The sequence below is a fragment of the Theobroma cacao genome, chromosome 1 (assembly GCF_000208745.1).
Source record: "Theobroma cacao cultivar B97-61/B2 chromosome 1, Criollo_cocoa_genome_V2, whole genome shotgun sequence".
NCBI classification, from domain to species: Eukaryota; Viridiplantae; Streptophyta; class Magnoliopsida; order Malvales; family Malvaceae; genus Theobroma; species Theobroma cacao.
The window spans coordinates 21,001,178-21,027,474 of NC_030850.1; the positions used below are offsets into that span (position 1 = coordinate 21,001,178).

A 26,297-nucleotide genomic window follows, 5' to 3' on the forward strand; every position below is an offset into this window, starting at 1 on the left:
GGGTCAGTTTAGCCCAATCAGGTAAAAGTTTTAACCTTTTTATGGAAATGTTTGTGTTTTAGGCAGGCCCATTTTATATGTTTTTAGGAATATTAGGCAGAATTAATTAATTATTATAGTGTAATGTTCTAAATTTTTAGATGATATTTTAGACTAGAAAATTTATACAGATATGAGAATATGGAAATAATAAAGCGTAAAAAAAATAAAAAATAAATAAGAACAGAATAAAAAATAATATATATAAAAAATATTTTAGAAAATGTTTAGTTATACAAAGAACTTAAGTTTAGGAAAATATTTATTACAAATGTATAATAAAATATAAAAAACTAATGATAAAAAAAGGAAAATGATAATAATATTCCATGACATTAACTACAAGTATAATGTACCGATGATGGGATGATCGGTCGGGACGTGAGAAGTCACAGTCTCGGGCTAATTTTTCCTAGGTTCGAAATTCGAATTAAGGCTCCACTAGTATGATGGGAGGGCCTCGATTTCAAGATCCCGAAATTTTCACAAATAAAAAAAATTGACTACACAAAAATTATTCAAAACCAAAAAATAATGATAGATAAAAATTCAAAAAATAAAAAAAAAATAACTTCAAATATATAATAAATAATTAATTTGTGAAAATGTAATATACGTGACATTAAATAAATAGACAAATAAATAAAAAAAACCCAAAACAATAAATAATTGAAAATTGAGTATTAAATATCTAGTGGTGTAAGGTATAGATTAATAAATATTATATAAAAGTAATAAGACAAGAAATATCAAGGAATATATAGGAGAAACTTAGAATAAAAAATAAAATATGGAAGAATAAAAAATAGAAATATAATGTTTTCAAGAATTTTTCAAGGATCTTACGAAGGCGAATGTTTCCTGGAAAGTACCCTAGGTAAAAAGGTATCCCCGAGTCCCACCAGTATGATGGGAGGGCTCGAGAAAATATCTTTAATAAAAGACTTTCGCTCGTATTAGGTTCATTATTCATTAAAATATTATTTTTTTAAAGAAAAACGTACGATAACCCCGATGATGGGAATTATTCGTTGAATTTGCGAAAGCGAGTTTCTTGGATAATTCCCTAGGTGAGAGAATACCCTGAGTCCCACCAGTATGATGGGCGGATCCGAGAAAATATCCTCGATAAAAAAGTTATTCGTCCGATATTTTTATCTCACGTCATGCATTCATCTTGCCTCACACTTGCATTTCATTTTAGAATCAAATAAAATAATTTAATAAAATTGGAGATAAAATAAGTGAATAATAGCTAAGGAAATAAAATGATCTTAAAAATTAAAGCCTAATAAGATAATCTAAAAATGGTACCGTTCATGGAACGGGCGTCCCGAGGGTGCTAATCCTTCTCCGGGCGTAACCGTACTCCGGACCCTAGATCTAAAAAAACGTAGACGAGTTTAAGGTTCTTTCGGCGGGCTTAAATCTAATTAAGACTCCACCGATTAGAATCGAGTCAATAGGTGGCCAATCACACATAGTAAAAAAGATTGGTGGCGACTCCTAGTTTTAGAGTTTTCACTTTCGTTTGGCGGTCGGGTTCTCGAACCCGCACGTTACGACAACTTCATCTGAATATTGTCTCTCTCTCTTAACTTAGTTTAATGGATTAAGTTGCTAACCTAGAGTCATCATTTATTTACAAGTTTCTATCGAGGTTTTCAAAAAACATACCTTTCGCAATTAACTTAATATATGTCTATACAAATTAAATTGAAGAAAGATTCATTAAGTTCGTACTCTAATCCTAGCTATTTATGGCTTATAGGTGTATGTCTACCTTAAATGCAAATCAAACACATTTGTTTATAATAATAAAAAATGAAAAATGTGAGTAGAAACATAAAACGCATTTGTTTATAATAATATAAAAATATAAAAATTGAAATAAACTTAATTATTTATCTTTTTAGTTTAGAAATTGGGACCCAACAGGACAATGGAGGGTCTCCATTTTAATGACCTAATGTGATTCAAGATAAATTTATTTTAAAGAATAGAGTCGATAAAATTTATTAGGGGAAGAGTAGTAAATAAATGAATGGGAATTTTCTTGAGTAAAAGACTTAGTTAAGATCCTACTAGAATGATGGGAGGGTTTTAATTTTATATCATGAATTATCCTAATCCAAAAACATATCTGTTGTTGACTTTTACTCAAGTGCATGTATTGCAAACAAGTTAAATAATGATGAAGTAAAGTATCATTTCCACAGAAAATTATTTTAATTCCTATTTGCTAACTACTAAAATTGACACGCCCTAATTTTATTCAAACAATAAAAATTAAATTAAAAAGTAAAATTAAATTTAACAAACTTAAAAACCAAAACTAATATAAAATTACTCAGTAAAATTACTTTATTAAACTTGATTGATTACCAAACCTAAGATTATGATTTTCCTCAATATTTCATTTAAATATTGTCTTTCTCTTTCTTAACTTAGTTTACTGGATTAAGTTGTTAACTTAGAATCCTAATTTATTTACAAGTCTCTATCAATGTTCTTTTAAAAATACCTTTCCTAATTAACTTACTATATGTATGTGCAAATTAAATTGAAGAAAGATTCATTAAGTTCGTGCTTTATTTCAAACTATGTATGGATTAGAAATGTATATCTACCCTATATGAAAATTTAACCACCTAATCAATTAAGTGCATTCGATCATATGCTATTCTATTCAAGGTTTACCTAAAACTCCATTGTCAAGATTTAACCTAGGTATCCAGATCAATCTAATTAGTGATCAGACAATTAGAAGCATTAAGAGCAAAATAGAATAAATCACTTAAAACCATCAAACATAAGCAAAAGAGGGATAAATAAATTAGGCTACGTATTGAGTTCAATAATAATCTTAGATAACTAAATTAGTTCCCTATAATGTCACACATCATCATTAAATAAAGTTTAAACATTGAAACCATATCAAGAAAATAAAAAGAATGACAAAATGAATAAAGAATCTCGAGAATTGCAATCTTGATCTCCAAATCTTCTTGAATCCCTCGATTTCTTCTCAGCTTCAATGAGACTTTTGTCAATGACTTTGTGACTAAATCTCAGCTCTAAATTTGGTTTTTTGTGTCTCTAAAAGTCCTCAAAAAGGTTACTTTTATAAGGCATTGATGAAGGGGATTCAAATCATGCTAACCGGATCATATGCAGCAGAATATTATTAAAATTTTAATCCCCTAAGCGATGGATCACTTTAATTGAAACTAATCTAGAAAAACCACAGGAGAAAGATTTCGACATACTTGAAAGTTTGATGTTTGATTTCTTTAGTGGAGTCTTCCTTGGCTTTTCACTTTTTGACTTTTGTACACCAACTATGACTTATTAAATCATAGCAGCACAATTGTCTTACCTATAATGGTGATCCACAGAGTGATTTGCTAAAATCTCTTTACTAAGAGTGTGTGAATCTCTAAGCCAAATTTTGTGCTAGCAAACTCTTAACTTTGAGCTCTCTTGTGTTTCTTTTTCTTTGACTATGATTCTATCTCAACACATGAGAAAATAAAACATGACTCTTCTATACGTTCAAGAGAAGGCTAAAGGATTCTTTTACAAAGTGAATTGACCTATTTCATATCCAACAAGGATTAAAAAATGTCTTGGGCTAATTGGGCCTTTATTTAATACTCCATCAAATCATATTTGATTTAGTCGAATACCTAATTGGATTAAGCCTCTATAAAATCCATTAGATCACATCCAATTGAACTCAAATTAATTTCAATAATTTACCTTATGTGTGTGACCCATTATGTACGCAACATGTTGGTAATAAATATAAATTAATTTAACTAAGAATTTATATTTATATTTATAGATCATGAACGTCATCTAGCAATACATCATGACCACTTAAATGTCAAGAGAGTCAATATGGTTTGACTAACATTTCAGTGTATAGTATCTCAGTGTAATTCAATCATTTCATCATATGTCTAGGATAAATAGAAAGCTTGGCTCGGTGTCTACTTTCAAAGTTATCCATATTAGTTTTGCAGCTTTCATATTGACCTATCAAGATTGCCTTGGCCAAGGACTTTTAGTCAATATAAGACAAGAGCAAATGAGATATGTCCCTTTCAAATCACTTAGGGTGATGAATCCTTTTTGGACTACTCATTCATCTTCACATGCTTCATGCCATACTTAAAAGCACCCTGTTTAGGCATCTGATCGCCTCTAGACCCGTGGAGATGAAATCAAAGTATGACAATTCACATATAAGATGACTTGGTATCACAAGTCTAAGGATTACTTACATTACTGACCCATAAGAGTATTTTCATAGAAACTTGAGTGAAATATCAAATGGAACTCTCATAATAAGTCATGTTTAGTGAACTTGTTCCTTAACAAGCACCCACATACTATTCTTAAGTATCTAGCATACTTCAACCTATAAGATCAGTTGTTTACTTCCAAAGTAAGAATGCTTAGCATGTACTAGCCTTTGAGCATTCTCAATGTCCTTCTTCTTGACAATACAATGACTAGGAACATATTTAGGAACAAGGTTTTGATGCATAAGAATCTTATGATTATAACCTTTATAATTTTTTTGCAAGGCCATTATGTTCCAAGGTCTTTATCTACATAAGTGTCACAGCCCAATTCCCGAGCCATGACCGGTGTAAGGACCCAATGGGCTCAACCCACTAAGCCCAAGCAAGCCTACTAAATTGATCTTATACATTAATCCCTATTCCTTTAGAATCCAAAGTTTGTAATGTTCAAATACCATTCCTTTGAAAACAATTCATAAAACCCAATCATGCATTCATAATGGTATCATCAACCATTATATTCATATATAGATTAACAAATGATTCTTAGTATTTCACACCAAGTATTCATATACACATGATTAAACCTTGACCGTCAGCGGAGTGACTCTGGGCACGGTTGCTAACATTTAGTGCCACGTTAAACCTACCGAGTAATGGATAGGGAAGAGCACCTCGTCCTAGGATCCAATCACCTTTAACTCAGAAAACCTAAAACATGAATTTTAAAAACATGAGTATAAACTCAATGAGTGAACATAGGAAGGGAACAAGCAACGTTAAGGAAGGTTTAAAAATCATGATGCACTTATTTTGAAAACAATGCAATTTAGTATAATTTCTTTCTTAAACCCCTTGTTTCGAACATTGATTAGTAAACTCTTAGTGTTGTAAAGACCCATGCTCAATCGTGAAGATAGAAGAGTGAAAAAAAATTATATCAGAACTCATGCAAGGTAGCAATGTGACCGCACATTTCTCATTGCAATAAACATCAATTTGAAAATACTTAGCAACTTTCAATGTTCAACATGCAAGATTCCACATACATTACAACCATGTACTATATTCATAAACCTTCTATTACACATGTACATATATATATATAAACACGAATACCAACACCTCACTCAGCCAACGTGCACTCCCTACACACACATCATACGGTTGTAATTGTCACAACATTGTCATTCAACCGGCATGTGCACTGCCCACTCTGCACATGCACGGTTACATCAATTACACAAAATTACTTAACAATACATATCATATATTACTATTTTTTATATATATACATATTAGTATAATATAGAGGTACATAGATTCATCACAATCATGTTTACATATTAGTATAATATAGAGGTACATAGATTCATCACAATCATGTTCCATATCACAAAGCATTTCACTAAAGGCTTGTTCCCATGCATTTTTATAGAAAAACAATTAAAATGTCTCAATCAACCACATGTGCCTTACTCCCAAAACATTTAATGCAAGTTCACTCACCCGGCAACAACGAGATATTAAGTCGCTATTTGTTCGAGGTATCTCTAAATATTTTTACTGGCCGATCGCTCGTCATTTCCTCTAGCACCCCACTATAGTGCTCTAACTTTACCTTTGTATTTCCTAGCAATAATTCAAATGCAATACCTTTAGTGTACATCATTCTTACTTCTTTTTTTCCTTCAATCACGAATCCTTAGTCAACTAACTTATATTTTGACACATTTTTACCAAAGTTGCCTTTATCCTTTTCTTGCGTAATTCTTTAAATTATAATTACATGCAACTTAATTATGACCCTAGCACCCATATTAACCTTTTCTAGCCATTTTCATTCAAATTCGTCTTATATTTCCGCACATAATCCTCATACATGGCAGCAACAATCATTCTCACTTTCACTCGATTATTTCCTAGTTTACATGCATCGTTATCTATCTAACTTTCAATACTTTGTTTCTCAATCCTCCATCCACAATATTCCTTTTTCATTTCTTTCAAACAACATGCCATACAATCTTAATAATTTCAACTAGCTTAGGAAAATAGATTCTTTCAACAACCATAATTCCTCACAATATTCAACTAACCATAGGCTTTAAAACATAGTGGTAAGCTTACCGTTTTCCTTTTCCACTTTGAGTCCTTCATGTACCCACGGGTTTATTGGCTTATATGTTACCAATTTTTCTCCAATCAAGCCAATCTTTGCTGCCACAAGACATTTCTCTAAGTCACTAACTCATTTTCAAAGACTACTTAAGCCAAAAACAAGAATTCTTACCGTTCCTTGCTTGAATCACCAAAACCAAGCTATTTTTCTTCCTTTCTCTCTTTTTCTTTCTTCTCCTCCTAGGGTTTAGATGTGTTGGAAATTGGGGTTAAAGGCTGTAAATTTAGTGCTCAAGAAGTTTGGAGAAGAAAGGAAAAGAAAACATGGAAAGGAAAGTGAAGAAAACTTGATTTCATGGTGGATAAAGAGAAAATGGGATGGAAGCTTCAAGAATGCTGTGGAGCATGGATGAAGAAGAAGAAAAATCTGGTGCGGGAAAGGATAAGGTCGGTCTTGGCCTAAAAAATTAAAGTCAAAGCTTCCAAAGGAAGCTTTGACCAAAGTTTGCATAAAATTACCGTTTTGCCCTTTTTGTTTCCTCCAATTTTAATTTAGTCCTCCAACACTCATTTAACTCCAATTTCCTTCTATTACCTTTTTCTACACATGTACAAACAAAGTATGAAGTTTGTACTCTAACGCGGTGTCCCCATAATATTTAAAATATTTATTTACTTGCGCTATCTTTACTTAATAAAGACACGCGGCCCCATTAACTTCATTTTTCTCCAAAATTCTCTCATTCTTCTTCTCCCCCACTTAGATTAACCATATACTCATTCTTCATGAAAAATTTTGACACTGAATAAAATATTAATATTTTAATATTATTTTATTAATAAAATATTATTTTATTCCAAAAACTCCTATTGTCCCCTCGGTACTCAAAATACCTTATTATGCCTCAACTGACTTCCGAATCACTTTTTATCTCGTAAATTCTTCTCTGATAAAAATATCATTATTTTATTATTATTTTTTCGTGTGCGGAATATTTTATCCCAAACTATTCCTTTCATCTTTTATCATTTCTAAACATTATAATTAACCTCAATTGGCATCCAATAAGCTTTATTAGTCACCATATCAAAGTATGGGGTATTATAATAAGTCTCTCATAACTCTTTAAAAATAAACTCATGGATAAAGAAATACCTCATACATTACATAAAAAATCCATAATGTATTTAACATGAAATATGACTAATTAATATAGTGTTTTACAAGCACAAAATCGATTAGCTTGTAAGGCTTACACAAACAATCTCCCACTAGCACTAAAGCCAATCGCCCATGTATCTAATACCAAAGCCCTCTAAGTGGCGATTATGTTTCTACTGGGACAAAACTTTAGTGAGAGGGTCAGCTAAGTTGTCCTCCGTGGGTACTCTCTCTACTGATATTTTTAATTTCAATTCACTTGGGAATATAGTATTTTGATTAAAATAGATATTTTTATAAGAGTTTTGGGAGAGCCTTATAAATAATTGAGGACTCTTGGTTAGCAATCAAATCCATTGACTTAAGTTAAGACACAGAGGTAAGGTTTAGATGAAGTGTGAGGGATATTGTAATCCTATGTTTGTTTGAATTGATTTTTCTCAAGTTATATTATTGCTTTGATTTTTTTAGTTAGAGCCTTGTTAAATTAGATTTAGTTAATTTTTAGTTTAATTTGTTATACAATTTTGATTATTTGAATAAGACTAAATTGTGATTATTTTGGTACTTAACAAAATTTTATATCAATTCTATGTGGGATTGACCCTTTATTTGCCATTATATTAGCTGTTCGATACGTATACTTGTGTGGGTAGAAAATTAGTCAACAACCTTCGAGAAATGACCTTCAAGACATCTTTTAAGTTACAAACCTCATTTAAAGGTGAGGAGCATAACTTTTCTTCAAAAAAACCTATGGGTGAATGATAATTCTATTTAAATTTTGTTATTAAATATTAGCTAAGTCCTCAATTTTTAATTATAATTTACTTTTTTTTAGTTATTTTTATAATTAGTTTATTTTTACGTGAGTTATTTTAATTTTATGTTTATGTTATTCCTTTTAATTTAATTGTTCTCTATTAGTTTTTATATTTTTTTTATAAGAATAAAAGAATTGGGCTTAATTTTGGAAAGTGAGATGTTGAAAGACCCGAAAGTCTGCTCACATATACTTCAGTATTTTAGCCATAACTCGAGATACAGAACTTCAAATAATGTGATTCCTAGACCATTGGAAAGCTAAGAGAAAGAGCTATCACTTTGATGAAGATCACTTTACCCAGTTCTTCCTCGAAGATACAACTTTGATGAAGACCGGGAATGGAAAATTGTAAAGATTGACAATTGATTTTTTTGGCCTCTCATTACACTTTTAAGCCCAATTAAACCCTAGGTCAGCTTAAGGAACTTTAGGTTAAGCTTATACGTATAAATAGGATATGTTTAACAACATTAGGGGAGACAACCTTTGGAGATTCATGAAGCTAGAAGTTGAGGCTGAAACTCGGAGATCAAGGCGACAAATATTGTTTTGTTTTCTTTCTTGGCTTTTATTGTTCTTGTTACTTTCAGTGGTTGAATTTTATACAATGTTATTTTATTTTGCAATTATGAGTAGTTAATTTTCTTTTTCTAGGATTGCAATTGAACTCACATGTAATTTAAGTTTTTAATCTCTTTCTTACTTATTTTTAATGGGATTTGAATTGTTTATTACAATTTGTTTTTAATGCTTTTAATTGCTTGGCCACCAATTAAATTGATCTAGGAACCTAAACAAACTGGGGAAAGGGAGTTTAGAGTAGACTAAAATTGAGATAGCATATGATCATATTAATTAATTTACGGATAGGATAGGGATATACCTATAGGCCATATGTAGCCAGATTAGAGCTTGAACTTAATGAGTCTGTTTTAATTTCAATTCACATAGGGATATAGTGTTTTGGTTAAAATAGATATGTTTATAAGATGAGTCGAGAGACCCTTTTAAATAATTTAGGACTCTAGGTTAGCAATTCAACCCATTGAAATAAGTTAAGGAAGAGAGGTAAGATTCAGATGAAATGTGAGGGATATTGTAATCCTAGGCTTGTTTGATTTGATATTTTCTTAAGTTATTATTATTTTGATTTTTCTTGTTGGTTTAAATTTTAGTTAATTAGCTTTAGTTAATCAAATAATTTTTAGTGTTTAGATAAGATTAAATTGTTCTAATTTTAGTACTTAGTAAAATTTTAAATCAATTCTCTGTGGGATCGATACTCTGCTTGCTAATATACTGTTTATTCGATATGTATACTTGCGTAGTAGAATTTTAACTGACAAGGTTTTGGCGTCGTTACCGAGAATTGTTTCTAAAATTCTTACTAATACTAATACCAAGCAATTTAGTCTTACTTCAAATTTTATTTTCTTGTTTTAATTTTAGATTTTGTTTGCCTGTAGATATCTTTGGTCATTGTATGTAAAGAAGAGACAATTTGAATTTTGTTCATTTTGATCTTGAGATAGAAAGAACTTTTAGAAGACGTCGAAGGGAGAATTTGCAAGTTATAGCTTTAAATCAGACAATGGCTAAGGATAACCATAATAATGGCAATAATGCCATTAATCCAGTTCCTGAAGCAAATAGAGCATTGTGAGATTTTGCTATTCCTCTGTTGCAAGGTTTACACCAAAGCATTAGGAGACCTTCCATCAATGCAAATAATTTCGAAATTAAACTAGCTTACATTCAGATGATCCAGTCTTCAGTCTAGTTTGGTGGGTTCCCTAGTGATGATTTTAATTCTCATTTGGTAAATTTCCTGGAGATTTGCGATACTTTTAAATACAATGGTGTAACTGACGATGCTATTAGATTGAGATTGTTTTCGTTTTCTCTTAAGGATAAAGCAAAAAGCTGGCTTAATTCACTACCCAATGGATCTATCACTACATGGGAGGACTTGGCTCAAAAGTTTCTTGTAAAGTTCTTCCCCTTCTCCAACGATCGCCTCTTCGACCAACACCCTTTTCCCTATTGTCCAAAAAAATGGACAATCTTGCAAAGAAGAAAACAAGGTATAGGTATGAGCATTAAATGCCTCTGAGGCTCTTTGAGGAAATGGGATTTGGTGACTAGGAAGTCACCTTCGACTGCCTTAAATCCTAGAATATTTGGGATTTGGACGATTTCTTTAAGTATAAAAACTAGTGAAGAAAAAAAGAGGGGAGAGAGGCAATTTCTGCAAGTAAATAAGAAAAGAAAAGAACTAAAAAATCTTAAGTCTTTAACAACCTTCAAGAACACCAGAGAAAAGACCTATCTTTCTACTAGCTCATTTTCAACCCAAGAAAACAAGAAAAAAAAGCAATTAGAAATATAAAAGGAAAAGCCTTAGTTTTAATCAGCAAGGATTTAAGATTCTAGGTGTTTAAACATAGTAGGTTTAATGTATAAGGTTTGCAAGAATTTTTTTTTTCAGTTAGGTGGTTTTGAGCTTGGCCTTTGGTGTGTTCAAAAAAAAAAAAGAAAAAGAAGGTGTTTAGAAGTGAGGAAACAGTGGAAAACGACAAAGATTGGTGGCACGAATTTGTAGAGAAAAAAAGAGAGCTGTGGAGAAAATTGAGAGAAAAATAAGAAAAGAAAGGAAAAAAAAAAGAGTTTAAATAGTTAAGGTTTAGGAGAAAGGGTGCCAAAACAACACCATTTTAAGGTGTTTTAAATCATAGAAAAAAGGAAAAGAAGGAGAATGGAACCTGCCAGTGCTATTTTACACAAGAGAGGGTAGCCTTGGGAAGCACCAAATGGTGCGTTTCACATGTGGGGCAAAAGGGAAGAGGGCTCGTCTTACAAGTAGGCTTGAAGGAGCTTAGAGTAGGCCCCGTATCTTTTTTGTGTGTCTTGCCATTGGAAATGGGCAAACAAAAGCGAGCTATAGCTAGCCCACACTGGTATCAATGGACCTTGTTGATTTTTGGCCTGCTTGGATTCACTTGGTATGGGCTTCTCCCACCTATTTTTATTTTTATGCACTTACGCTTGCTTGCATGTTTTTTTTTTTAAATTTTGATGGTTGTGCATATTAATAAATAATGTAAGAACAAAAATACACACGTAAAGTATTATTAGATTAAGGATTAAAGAAAAGAACAAAGGATATAAATAATAATAATAATAAATATAAAATAAAAAGATAATAGGTGAAGTCTATGTAGTTTTAAAATAGTATAGAATTATGTTTAAAAATTAATTCTTAAGAATAAATGGTAAAATACATGTAGTGTATGATAATTAAAGAATGAAAATTAAGATCTTGGATGCCTCGAGCAAAAATGAAAAATGTGAGTAGAAATATAAAACACATTTGTTTATAATAATAAAAAAATAAAATATAAAAATTGAAATATACTTAATTATTTATCTTTTTAGTTCAAAAATTAGGATCCCACCAAAACGATGGAAGAGTTGATTTTAATGACCTAATATGATTTAAGACAAATTTATTATAAAAAATAAAGTCGATAGAATTTATTAGGGGAAGAGTAGTATATAAATGAATAAGAATTTTCTTGAGTAAAACACTTAGTTAGGACCCTTCCAGAATGATGGGAGGGTTCTAATTTTGTGTCATGAATTATCCCAATCCAAAGAAATATTTTCAGGTAAAATTTATAAAAGGACAAATAAGTAAATAAATAATGGAATTTAAAATATTTAATTAAAAGAATACAAAACCATTAAAATAAATAAAACAAGTTTGCGAAAGTAAAACACGATTATCACTAAATTCATTATGCATTACCACATGCATTAATTATTTGTCATTTCATGTTAATAATATATTTTGTGAATGAATGGTAGCCCCAATGATGGGACTTCCTTTGGAAGTTTGCAAAGAAGAGTTTTCTCTAGGAATTCCCCATGTGAGAGAGTGTTCCCTAGTCCCATCAGAATGATAAAGGGGCTTAGGAAATCTCATTTGTCATTTAACAAAATCGAGATTTGCATCATCTATTCCATGATTGTGTCATATGCATCAAAACTATTAATACGAGACATGAATGATAAGCCTCGATGATGGGAACATCTTGGAAATCTCCTAAAAATGAGTTTTTTTAGAGGAATTCTCTAAGTGAGGAAAAATCTCCTAAATTCCATAAGAACGATAGGAAGGTCTAGGAGGGCTCTCTAATATAAGGGTTTCGTTCATGTGATAACCAAAATAAAAATAAAACATAGAAAAGGGAATAATAAACAAAGATTAAGGAAAATAAAAATCAAATCAAGAATTACGGCTAAAATAGGATGATGAATGGTCAATTGGTATTGACCTCAAGACAAACGTCGCAAGGATGCTAATCCCTCCCTACACAAAACTATACCCCTGAACCCAAATTTGGTAAAGTAGGCCAAAGCCTATTCATTTTAATGAACTTAAGCAAGTTTAAGATGTCATTAAAAGGATAGATGAAATTAGATGGCCAATCACACCTAGGCAAAAAAGATTGGTGGCGTTTTCTAAATGTCCAATGTCAAGGCGGACAAGTTCTAGGACCTGCACGTAGCAGCACTACTAATGAAGGGAAAATCAAAATAGGCCTTCCCTTATGTTGAAATTTAGCAAGCATGGTATCATGAGAGGGCTGATGATCCCAAATATTTCTTGCCTAGTCCACTTGCTTTAGATGACTTACACGATAACAAACCTACTCTTCAGTTGCAATATCAAAATCTCCAACTCTTCCATTTACATAATATATGCCAATAACAAATATAAAGATCTTTAATTTTTTGTATTGTAAGCCCTATTAGATGCCATCTTCTGCATTATCTAAAATTTTAAGTCTAAGATATATAGTGGTAACTTGGAAGTGCAGTGAGTGTGTAAATGTAAGGTTGGTGCTTATGCAAGACAAGAATGAGCCAATAGCATATTAGCTCTTTCTCCTTATCCTATAAAATGTGGTTTGGTCATCTTACCAAGTAGACAAGATTCTCAAGTTTCAAACATCCAAAGGATTTAATTATCTTTTTTTATGTGACTTAGTGATTCTTGTATTGTTGATGTGACCAAGTCTACAATGCTATATGTAAGATTGATCTGGACCATCTAATATCATTTTCTTGACATTTATATTGACCATTGATCTTTTTGGTTCTAGAACATACAATACAATCCAATTAAAATTATTCCTTTATCATAGAAAACGTTATCCAAATAAACAAACTAATTATACCTTTTTATCTTAAATTTGAAGCCATTATTTACTGCTAAATATGAAACTGAAATAATTTTTCTCGAAAAAACTAGAACATAATAATTTTCTTGAAGTTCCAAAATTAAACCACTTGGTAAAGGTAAATAGTAAGTTCTTACAGCTAAGGCAACAATCCTTTCTCAATTTCCAACTCATAGGTTTACTTCTCCTTTAGTTAGTCTTCTACTATCTTTTAGTTCCTATGTGTTGTTTCATAAGTGAAAACCACATATGCTATCTAATACCCAAGATATTAAAGCAATAATAGATAGGTCTAGCTTAATCATAAACATACTTGTGGCCAAAGCTTTAATAAGTTTCTTTGCCCTTCAACCTTGCCAAGTAAACCTTGTAGTTTCTTCGCTAGTGATCTTATTTGCCACAATGATGGCACGTCCCTTTATCTTTCTTCATGCCCCAAGTAGGCTTTATGACTTGGCGACTTGCCTCTTTGTTTTCCTCATGGATTTCTCAACCGCGTCTAACATATTGAACAACTCTAAGAAGGTGCCTTCCAATAGTTTGATATGGAAGTTCAACATGAATTATGACTATCTAATTGATAAAGACTACAAGACCAAGTTGACGCTTAACTCATGTTTTGTCACAAAGCCTAAATGTCGAAGCTTTTCAATATAGCCTAGAATCTTCAAGCCATGTGCTTTGACAAAACAACCTTTTACCAACTTGCAACGAAACAATTTTGTCACGACTTCATTCTGAGTCATAATTGTTAGCTTTAAAATTATTATAGTTTTGATTATGATAAAATGATCAAATTTGCTTGAACATTATTTGAGTAATCCTTGACAATTTCTTGAAATGATTTAACTCCCATACATTTGTTCCTACATAGACACAAGCTTGACTCTTGAAGTTGTTGAACTATATTTATAAGCTTGTATGACTTAGGTGTATGAGTTCTTATGATTCTCATTCATTAAAGGTGTATGAGTGCTTATGATTCTCATTCATTAAAGTCTAATTTAAAGATTAAAGGAAAATCTATATGCACTCATTAAGGGGGAGTTTTGAATATCTTGTTTAATGATGAAAAAGAAAAAGAAGAGAAGGAAGACTAAGTTACATAGAGTTTAATAGATTTCATATTTAATTTATGTGTGTGATGCTTAGTTTTGGTTTTGTTGAGTATTATGTAAAAAAAACTAGATGCATTGACTACGGGGGTGCAACTCATTACGCATAAAGATTTGAAGCATTCATATTGAACATAGACATTGCACTCTTAATCTAGGAGTGTTTTGTTATCATAAAAAATAAGAGATAGAGAATGTTGACTCTATATGTTTTTGAGATAGCAAAATATTCCCATTCATTGATGATTAATTATATTGCTTAAGTGTGCAGGAGAAAGCTTAAATTCATTAATATATTTGGTATTTGAAAGCAAGTCAAGATGCTTGTTTAGTTGCAAGATGGGTTAATTGGTTAAACAAACAAAGAAGAAAGAGCTTTAATGAAGACAGATTAGTCTTAACCAATTAACACAAATCCTTAATCGATTAAAGCAATTCTGGGTGCTACACTAAAGATAGATAGAAAGGTCTTAACTGGTTAACACAAGATTTAATCAGTTAAGCGGGTGCTTGATACAAACAGAAGCCTTTTAGTTGATTAACCAAGGGAGTTAGTTAGCTAAAATCCAAAAGTGAAGATCCAAAATGAAAGCAGTCAAATTTGTGAAGAACAATTCAAGAAGCCTCGGATGACTAACATATCTCATGGTTGTTTAAGGGAAATGGAAGATCAGCATTACCAAGCTAAGAAAAGAATTAATCAAACAAAGAAAAGTTGATGAAGCTGGTTACTTTAGAAATAGTAAGCTCTTAATCGGTCAAGTCTTTCTTAACTAATTAATAGAGTAAAGCAGATTACAAAATAGAGAAGACTTAATCGGCTAAGAAGTATAGTTAGCCAGCTAAAAGCTCACTGCCAAAGATTTTGATTGTGAGATAGGGAAGACTTAATCAACTAAGAAGTATGGTTAGTAAACTAAAAGCTCACTATCAGAAAATTTGAAATTAAGCACAAAAAGACAAAATAACGGTCAGAAATGGCTAGTTTCTATCTCCAACGGCCAAAAGTGATTTTGCAAGTATTTAAAGCCTCTCCAATAGTCAAAAATAAAATAGAGAAGTTATCCAAAGTGATTTTGAGCTTAGAAGACCAAAAACCTTTTCTTTACACTTGTATTTCACTCCCATCTTTTGAAAGAGTGTTTGAGCTTAACTTTGTACATCTTAGATCAGCTAGGTGATCAATTGTACTTCATCTTTTCTTTATTTCCTGTTTACTTAGAGTGTGAGAAACACTCTAAGTGGTTGATCAAGCTTTGGTTAGCTTGGTTATTGTAGTAGGTTCTAACTAAGTCTTAGAGAAGTTAGTTTTGGGTTTTGGTTAATCCCAAGAAAAACCATTGTTAAAGGTTGTGGCTGAGCCTGTTAAAAGCCATTGTAAAAGCTTGGTAGAAGCTTGCGAATTCCACTGATTTTAGTGAATTGGTTTGAAAATCCTTGATTGGGAGATCAAGGTAGTGGATGTAGGTCAAGGGGACTGAACCACTATAAATGATTGTATTTTTGTCTACCTTCTTTTATTTTCTTCTTACTCTTAACAATTAAATCATTCCTCTAGCAAGCTTTAAACTTTCATGTTCAAATTCTGTTAATCAGCTCTTTACTTGGAAGGAATTTTAGTGTCATTCCAAAAGTGTTATTCATTCCCCCTCTAGCACGCTCTTTGGGACCAACAATAATCGGCATAAGGACCTAAGCAAGCAAAGGCCTACTAAACCCAAGAGAGCCCCATGAAACGTAGAAGACATCATCATGTACATAAATCCATATATCATAACATGCATTTTAGTCTGTATATAGCAAACATTCATCATGTTCAATGTTGACACTAGCATGCACAATCCATGTGCTCAACCCATCCATGTCATATTATCGTATTACAAATATGTATCATGTGCCAAAAATTATGACTATAACTTAATACATATCAATCCCAACATATACAAAATACAAGTTTAACATAAACAGGAAAACGTTCCATAGAATACTTAACTACTACAGTCAAATGTTTCTAGCCCAAAGTTACCAAAAATCTGGTGGGAAGTTTCCTCATATAATAAGGCCTATGCAACCTATTGATATGAAAAGAAAATGAATGAAAAGGAATGACTATAAAACTTAGTGAGCAAATATGGGAATGGGAACAAGCCAATGCAAAAGTGTTTTGAGATAAAACAACTTTACTCAAATCATGTATTGCATGTTTAGTTAGGAGAATGGTCTATGTTGACTCCATTAGTTTTTTATGATAAAAAAATATTCCCATTTATTTGTGTCTAATTCCTTTACTTAAGTGTGCAGAAAATTAATATATGAAATTAATTTCTTAAATCTTCAAAGAGTATTTTTGAAAGAAAAAGAGGGATAAAATCAACAAGATGTAACTGAATAACAAGGAGGAAGCTTGTTGGTTTAACAAGGAAGAACATTGGTTGACCAAATTTCAAATTGGAGAAATGACGGGCTGAAGAGTTTGAGAAACAGAACCAACTTAGTCAACCAAGTCAGTCGACTAAGTGCCCTTTGCCAGAATCTACAAACCAGAAACAAAATCAACTTAGTCAACCAAGTTAGTCGAATAAGAGCTCTTTGTCTGCAATTTGAACCAGAACACTACAAGATAGATTAACGGCTAGAACTCATCCTCAACCATTTTCAACGGATATAAACTACCAAACTGCCATCAAAGTTGCATCTCTAAGTATAAAAGGGTCTTCCAACAATGAGAAACAAGTTTTTAGAAGCCTTGAATGAGATTTGAGCTTTAGAAAGAAGAAAAACCAGAAAAGCTTCACTACACTTGTCTGCACTTAAATGCCTCCTCTTTGTCATTGTATTTAACACTAAATCTTGTACCAATCAGATTAACTTGTGATCATAGGTACTTTTTATAACCTCTCTTCTTGTATACTTAGAGAGAGGGAGTCACTCTAAGGGGTTGTTCAAGCTTGGGAAAGCTTGAATGTTATAGGTTGTGGTTGAACCTTGGAAAACCACTTTGGGTTTTAGTTGAGCCCGTGAAAAACTAGTGTAAAGGTTTTGGCTGAGCTTGCGAAAAGCCATTGTAAAAGCTTGGTGAAAACTTGTGAATTTCACTTGATTTTTAGTGAATCGTTGGACAAATCTTTGGTTGGATAATCAAGGTAGTGGATGTAGGTCTTGGACCAAACCACTCTAAATTACTGTGCACCTTATACTCTGTTCTGACTTTCTCAAGTTCTGGAAATTAGTTCCACATCTTGTTAATAGCCAAATTGTGCTATTCACCCCCCCACTAGCACATATTAACGAGACGAACAATTGGTATCAGAGCTAGTTCCCTATTTTTAAGGCTTAACATCCTTTGAGAGGATCCAAATGGCTCAACAAAAAACCATAGTTGCTGAGGGACAATCAACAAACAGACCACCTCTGTTTGATGGCTCTAATTATCTTTGTTGGAGCACTAGAACGTCTATCTATATTAAGGTTATAGATTATGAAATGTGGGACGTCATAACTGATGGACCCTTTATGCCCTCAACCGTGAATGTAGTAACAAATGAGTTGATGCCCAAGCCAAGGTCCGAATGGACTGAGGCTGAAATTAAGAAAGTTCAAGTAAACTTTAAGGCCATCAACACATTACATTGTGCCTTGACCCCCACTGAATTTAACAAAGTCTCAAGCTGTTCAATAGCTAAACAAGTGTGGAAAAAACTTAGAATAATCCATGAAAGGACTTCTCAAGTAAAGGAGTTCAAAATTGCTCTCTTAACACATAGTTATGAAATGTTCAAAATGGAGCCTGGTGAAGACATCACCAGCATGTTTGATAGGTTTACAAACATTACAAATAAATTAAGTCAGCTAGGCAAGCCTATCCCTTAACATGAATTAGTTAAGAGACTGCTTAGATGCCTACCAAAATCCTAGAAACCAAATGTGACTGCAATTAGAGAGGCTAAAGATTTGAACATCATCACTCTCGATGAGATATGTGGTTATCTTCTCACTCATGAGTTGGAGCTTAAGGAAGAAGAAGAAGAAGACCGGAGGGAAGCAAAGGAAAAGAAAAAGAGCATTGCACTTAAAGCCAGCATTCTTGAAGAAGAGTTGGAAGAGCTTTCTTGTGATGATGATGAAGATTTAGCTCTAATTGCAAGAAAATTCAGAAAACTAATGAGTAGAAGAAATCGAAGGCTAACTAAAAGAGGTTTCATGAAAGACCAAGGTGCTTCATGGAAAATAAGGAACAAAAATGACTTTAATAAAACAGAGGAGATGATCTGCTACGAATGCAAGAAACCTGGTCACTTCAAGTTCGAGTGTCCATTGCTGAAAGATGAAACCCTCAAGAAAAATAAGAGATCCAAGAAAGTAATGGTGGCTGCTGCATGGTCGGACAGTGACACATCAAGCTCTGAAGAAAGAGCAAACATCTGTTTAATGGCACAAGAGGATGAAACAGAGGTACTCTCATCCCCTTGCATTAATTCTTATGATGATTTACAGGATGAATATGATTTCCTTTATGATGACTTCGAAAAACTTTTTTCAAAATATAAGTCATTGAAGAAAAAGGCTGCATTACTTGAAAATAATTTGGAACAAATCAAACAAGACTTCACCTTTGTTTTTGAGCAAAGAAATATTTTGCAAGCTGAGTTAGAACACTCAAAAACAAACTTTGAGTCTTTAAAACAAAAGCTGGAAAATAAGTCTGAAGCCTTGCAAATAACTCTTGATGAAAACACAGCTCTTAAATGCTTGAAAAATGAATCTTCAAAAAGAGATGCATACCACAATAAATATTCAGTTAAAGCATTACCTAGATGTTATAATTGTGATAAATATGGTCATTTGTCATATGACTGTTTTAAGAAAAGAAAAGTGTAAAAAGTTAAAAAATTTTGGGTTCCTAAGGGATCTTTTGCTGCAACTAACTCTCAAAGACCCATCAAAGTATGGGTACCTATAAAGAAAAACTGAAATTCTATTTTGTAGGTTGAGTTGGACTTAAAAGAGACATGTTCAAGAGCTCAACTTAGGAAGAAACAACATTGGTACTTGGATAGTGGCTGTTCACGGCACATGACAGGAAATGAAGAGCTTTTTGCTCAGTTAGAAAAGTGAAAGAGAGGAACCGTATCCTTTGGAGATGATTCAAAAGGCAGAATCCATGGTATAGGTACAATTGGTAAGAGTTCCTAAACTCAAATTAGTCATGTGTTGTTAGTTAAAGGCTTAAAGCATAATCTACTAAGTATTAGTCAATTATGTGATAAAGGATTTAAAGTATGTTTTGATTCAACTAAGTGTGAAGTGATTGATATGAGTACAAATAAAATCTCATTTATAGGAAAAAGGTTGAAGAACATGTATGTAATTTTTCTTGAAAATCGTGATGTGAATAGTGAAGTATGTTTTGCTGCAAATGCTGAGAATGATAGCTGGTTATGGCATAGAAGATTAAGACATGTAAGCATGCATACTATGTCTAAATTAATAAAGAAAAATCTTGTTGCTGGACTGCTGGAATTAAAATTTGAAAAAGATAGGATATGTGATGATTGCCAACTAGGAAAACAAGTTAGAACATCCTTTATGACTAAGAAAATAATGTCAACATCGAGACCTCTTGAATTGTTACACATTGATCTGTTTGGTCCAATAAGCACAACTAGCTTAGGAGGTATACTTTCTTGCTCATAAGAATGATGCTCTACAAGCATTCTTAAGTTATTGTAAGAAAGTAGAAAGTGAAAAAGGACTAGCCATAGTTAGCATAAGGAGTGACCATGGAGGAGAATTTAAGAATGATGAGTTTGAAAAATTTTACAATGAAAAGGGGTTGGATCACAACTTTTTTGCACCTAGAACACCCCAGCAAAATGGAGTTGTAGAGAGGAAAAATAGAACATTAAAAGAAATGGCTAGGACCATGTTATGTGAAAACAACCTACCTAAATATCTTTGGGCTGAGGTAGTAAATACAACAGCTTATATCCTTAATAGAGTCTCAATAAGACCCTTGATTTCAAAGACTCCATATGAACTTTACAAAGGTAGGAAACCAAATATTTCTCACCTTAGGAGTTTTGGCTGTAAATGCTTTGTATTGAACAATGGAAAACAGCCCCTAGGGAAGTTTGATGCAAAGAGTAATGAAGTAATATTTTTAGGATATGCATTAAACTCAAAGGCCTATAGAGCTTTTAACAAAAGGACCCTTACCGTTGAAGAATCAGTCCATGTAGTTTTTGATGAGTCAAATGCATTACAAAAAGAAGTTAATGATGATGATGATGATATAGAAATCCTAGAAAAACAAAGGGAGGAAATGAGCTTAGAGAACAATAAAATAAATGAAGAAAGCTCATCTATAAGAGAAAATGAAACTCTATTTCTAGGAAATCTGCAAAGAGTAGAAAATCAACATGATGATCTACCAATGAGTTGGAGATTTGTAAGAGATCACCCACAAGACCAAATAATAGGTGACATTTCACAAGGATTTAGAACTAGGAAAGCAATTAGAGAAACTTATGAGTTTTCAGCTTTTATATCTTAAATTGAACCTAAAAACTTTAAAGAAGATGAAAAGGAGGAAAGTTGGATAATTGCTATGCAAGAAGAACTTGATCAATTCACTAGAAATCATGTATGGTCATTGGTACCTAGACCTTCAAATCATCCTATTGTTGGTACTAAATGGGTATTTAGAAATAAAGTAGATGAGCAAGGAAATTTAGTTAGAAACAAAGCTAGGTTGGTAGCAAAAGGATACAACCAAGAAGAAGGAATAGATTATGATGAAACCTTTGCTCCCGTAGCTAGGATTGAGGCCATAAGGTTGTTGCTAGCTTTTGCATGCTTCATGAATTTTAAGTTGTACCAAATAGATGTAAAAAGTGCATTCTTAAATGGACTAATTCAAGAGGAAGTTTTTGTAGAACAACCACGTGGTTTTGAAGATTTTGAAAAATCTAATCATGTCTTTAAGCTTCACAAAGCATTGTATGGATTGAAACAAGCTCCTAGAGCTTGGTATAAGAGGCTTTCAAAATTTCTAGTTGAAAAAGGATATGATAGAGGCAGCATCGATACTACATTGTTCATTAAGAGATATCTAAATGATTTAATTGTTGTGCAAATATATGTAGATGATAATGTATTTGGTGCAACTAATGTAACTTTATGCAAGAACTTTACAAAGGAAATGCAAGGTGAATTTGAGATGAGCATGATGGGAGAGTTGAAGTACTTCCTTGGTCTTCAAATTAAGCAAAGTGAGGAAGGAATCTTCATCAATCAAGAAAGATATAATCATGATATGCTCAAGAAATTTGATATGCTGAAGCTGAAATCAATTTTCACACCAATGAGTGCATTTACCAAACTTGACATAGATGAAAAAGGAAAAAATGTAGATCAAAACCTCTATAGAGGTATGATTAGCTCTCTTTTTTACTTAACAACAAGTAGACCAGATATTCAGTTTTGTGTGTGCTTATGTGGTAGATTTCAGTCACAGCCTAAGGAATCACACTTAACAACTGTGAAAAGAATTTTTAGATACCTCATAGACACTCAAGAACTAGGAATATGGTACTCTAGAAACTCAACTCTTAACTTAGTTAGATATTCAGATGCTGATTTTGCTGGCAGCAGAACTAATAGAAAAGCACTAGTGGAACATGCCAATTTTTAGGAAGGATGCTTGTGTCTTGGTCCAGCAAGAAGCAAAACTCAGTAGCACTATCTACAGCAGAGGCTGAATACGTTTCATTAGGTAGTTGGTGTGCACAAATCCTTTGAATCAAGCAACAATTAAAAGACTATGGAATAATTATGCATAATGTACCAATATACTGTGATAACACAAGTGCAATCAATATATCAAAAAATCCTGTGCAACATTCTAGGACTAAGCACATTGAAATTAGACACCATTTTATTAGAGACCATGTAGTGAAAAATGATATTAAAATAGACTTTGTGAATACTCTACATCAATTAGCAGACATTTTTACCAAACCACTGAGTGAAGATAGATTTTGTGAGATTAGAAGAAATTTGGGGATGGTTAATGTGAAGGAATTATAAGAAAATCTTTGACTCTTACATTGAAAACAGAAAGCATTCAGTCGACTAAGGAATTCTTAGTCAACTAAAAGTGGCCTGACATCCTTAAATAATAAGACTCAATGAGTTTAATGAAAAAAGAGTAAATTGTGATAAAAATTTGATTTACTGGGTGTAAAGAGGAAAAGAGCAGAGTTGCCAAAGGTAAATAATCAAAATTTTAGAGGGAGATTTGAAAATATAAAGAATAAAAGTAGGGCGGTTCTTAAAGAAAGATGAGAAGTTTTCTGAGCAATAACTGCTGCCAACCTTTTCTTCCCTCTCCTCTATAACTCGTTGCTCTAAAAACAAAAACTTAAATCTTTCTAGTTGCCTTTAAAATTGACTTAGACTTTCAAAATTTCTAGAACCAAAATGGCTAGAACATCTCAAAGTAAAGAAGTATTAGAGAAGAGAAAGAGAAAAGGCCAATGAAGAAAGAAATTGGAACAGAAAGTTAGAAGAAGAAACAGAAAATTATGGCTACCTCAATGATGGAAATAGCCGAGAAACTAAGAGACAACAAGCAGAGAATACACAAGAAGATAGATATAGAACCTTCACTCCAGAAAAGTATCAGTTCCTCTTCTTCTTCGAAATTTAGAAATAAGCTACATGAGTATAGATTCAAGAATATAGAAAATGCACCAATCTCCTGCGAAAAGTTTATTGATTGGAAGAGTTTTAAGAAAAATGTAGAAATCCAGACCAGTCTATCTGAGCACTTTAATGAGCTTCAACTTAAAGGTTACAGCACCTTTAAGAATAGGTCATATAGTTCAAGTCTGATTAAAGAATTTTACTCTAGCATTGCTTTGAAAGAAAAGGAATTAGTAGAATCTGATGACAATGTAGAAGATTGGCTGAATGTCTATTTGAATGGAAAAGAGTTTATTGTGACTGTTGGAGATTTAGGGAACCTGTTGAAATTAGAAGGTGAAGTAGGTGAATTTGAACTTCTAGAAAAATATGATCTGTCCTCACCGTTGGAGATCATCACTAGAAAAAAAGAAAAATACTCCTTTAAAAGGAATTCAGGTCTAATAATCAACCCACAAATTAGGATACTGCATTACTTCATTGCAGCAAATATTCAAGGGAGGAGTGGAAGTCTTAGCTACATCAGCCTCTAAGATCTTTGGCTGATGGAGCATGCTTTTAATGGAGTGTCTCTAAATCTAGGGAGATTTATAATTGAGAAAATGAGAAGTGCCTGCAGACTTGATAAGGTAAATCTGCCATATGGGAATGTGATTACATCTCTTGTGCAGAAGAAAGGAATATGGGCTAAAAGGTATGATATGGACCTGGTGAAAACTAGAGACCAAGCCATTTATTATGGCAGCTTAATTAAGATGGGATATGTGCTCAATGGAGAGAAATTTATCAAAACCTCCAAAACTGGCCCAAGAAAATATCACAGTCTGCCTGCTCAACCTGAAGAAGCTCCTTCCAGATTTTCGAATGAGATGATTTTTAATCTGCTTATGAGGATTGATGGTAAGCTGACTGACCAAGGAGTGAAACTATAGAAGATGGAAGATAAAATCACTGAGTTGGAAAACAAGCTGAAGGAGAAAGAAAACATGGTGTCTGAACCTGTGGCTGCAGACAGTTTTGCCACATCCAGCACTGCACCTACACAACAAGGTGCTGAAGGTTCAGCAGAGCCAGTAGAGAAGTCTGCAAGTTTTGGCACTCAAGCAGAAGGCTCTACTTACAAGTCTGCCAGTCCTGTTCTGCAAACTGAGGACTCCCCACAAGGAGTTGAATAGCCAGCCAAATCACCCTCCTCTGAACCTCAAAGCAAAATAACTCAAAACAAGAGACTGAAGTAGTTGGTGCAGAAATTGAGAAACAACAGGCCTCTTCTCTGAATTCAGAGGAAGTTTCCATTATGGACATTTTTCATCAAATGGTCAGAGAAGAACAAGCTGAAAAAGACACTATCAAGACAGCAACTCAGAAAGATGGTGCAAATGTAAGAAAAGGAAAGAAACCTACTTCAACTCCCAAACTAAAGGCAAAAACAGGGAAACCAGACGCTACCTCAGCACCACCAGCTAAGGCAAAACAACCAACCAAAGGAAGGAAGACTATGGCAACCAAGATAACTTTTCTCAAAAGAAGAAAGTCTTTTAGATTGGCAGAGAAGTCCAAACCAGTTTCAGCCTCTTCTCTTTACAGTCCAGTTCATGTTTCAGATAAATCTTTTCCAGACTCCTCTCCTAGAAAGTCATCTCCTCTCTGAAAACCCTCTCCATTTCCTCTTAATCCTTTTTATGGAACTGAATCTTCTCCTTCTGCTTCATCCGATGAGTAGAATCCCCCTCATTTGATGTTGACAAAAAAGGAGAGTAGTATGGTACCAGAGGAGCAGAAACTAGAGAATAATGTTTAAAAAAAATAAAAAAATGTTGGGGTAGAGGAACCAAGAACCTAGGAAAGGAAAGAAAGCAAAACTAGGGGAACATGAAATTAGAGAAATAGGAGATAGGAAGCAAAACTAGTCTAGGGGCATTTTCGAAATACTTTTTATTCAACTGTTATTTATGCCTTGATGGCACTTAAACACTTAGCTTTAATTTTGTTATTTATGTGGATGTATGTGAAATATGAATGTTGATATGTTTATGATATTTAATTGCTGTAAACTGAAGTATGCTGATGTTTTGATATTTTGACTGTTATAAACAAAATCTGCTGCTAATATGCTGATATGGATTTACATGCTGATAGATAATTTTATATAATGTCTGATGAGAATGAGTTATAGATGAAGCATATAACATATCAATTGAAATGTGGATGATGTAGACACAAGCTAAAATCAATTGACTGTTGACAGCTGCTGGAACATAGATAAAAATCTGTCAAAACTTGCCACTGAAAATCTCTAGATGCAAATCACTCTATATTGCTGCACATATATATTATCTAAATATACAATATCATTTTCTATATGATGAGAATAAAAGTGGCTGAAATAAAATAAGCAAAATATGCACACACAAAGGGGGAGCTTATACTTAGGGGGAGCAATCCTCAATTCATGCAGAAAACTAAAAAGAATGTAAAATGACACTATACTGTTAATCAAGGAGTGTTTTGTCATCATCAAAAAGTGGGAGATTGTTGGCTCCATTAGTTTTTGATGATAATAAAACATTCTCATTTATTTGTATCTAATTCCTTTACTTAAGTGTGCAGGAAATTAATACATGAAATTAATTTCTTAAATCTTCAAAGAGTATTTTTGAAAGAAAAAGAGGGATAAAATCAACAAGATGTAACTGAATAACAAGGAGGAAGCTTGTTGGTTTAACAAGGAAGAACATTGGTTGACCAAATTTCAAATTGGAGAAATGG

General features: G+C 32.7%; 1 long non-coding RNA gene across 1 annotated transcript; it reads right to left on the bottom strand.

Moving 5' to 3' along the window:
• Positions 4,825-6,519, bottom strand: LOC108662040. The gene is made up of 2 exons (XR_001927819.1): positions 6,483-6,519; positions 4,825-5,063 (listed from the first exon to the last, which is right to left on the bottom strand). It is a non-coding gene; the product is annotated as an uncharacterized LOC108662040 (long non-coding RNA).